Raw genomic sequence first — 451 nt, 5'->3', positions numbered from 1 at the left:
GGATTCCTTGTATTCTTTTTCTGCTCTGATTGCTGTGGCCAAAACTTCCAAAACTATGTTGAATAGTAATGGTGAAAGTGGGCACCCTTGTCTTGTTCCTGACTTTAGAGGAAATGCTTTCAATTTTTCACCATTGAGGATAATGTTTGCTGTGGGTTTGTCATATATAGCTTTTATTATGTTGAGGTATGTTCCTTCTATTCCTGCTTTCTGGAGAGTTTTTATCATAAATGGATGTTGAATTTTGTAAAAGGCTTTCTCTGTGTCTATTGAGATAATCATATGATTTTTATTTTTCAATTAGTTAATGTGGTGTATTACACTGATTGATTTGTGGATATTGAAGAATCCTTGCATCCCTGGGATAAAGCCCACTTGGTCATGGTATATGATCTTTTTAATGTGTTGTTGGATTCTGATTGCTAGAATTTTGTTAAGGATTTTTGCATCT

The sequence above is a fragment of the Bison bison genome, unplaced genomic scaffold (genome assembly GCF_000754665.1).
Source record: "Bison bison bison isolate TAMUID 2011002044 unplaced genomic scaffold, Bison_UMD1.0 scf7180017864074, whole genome shotgun sequence".
Taxonomy (NCBI): Eukaryota; Metazoa; Chordata; class Mammalia; order Artiodactyla; family Bovidae; genus Bison; species Bison bison.
This window is presented reverse-complemented; position numbering follows the sequence as displayed.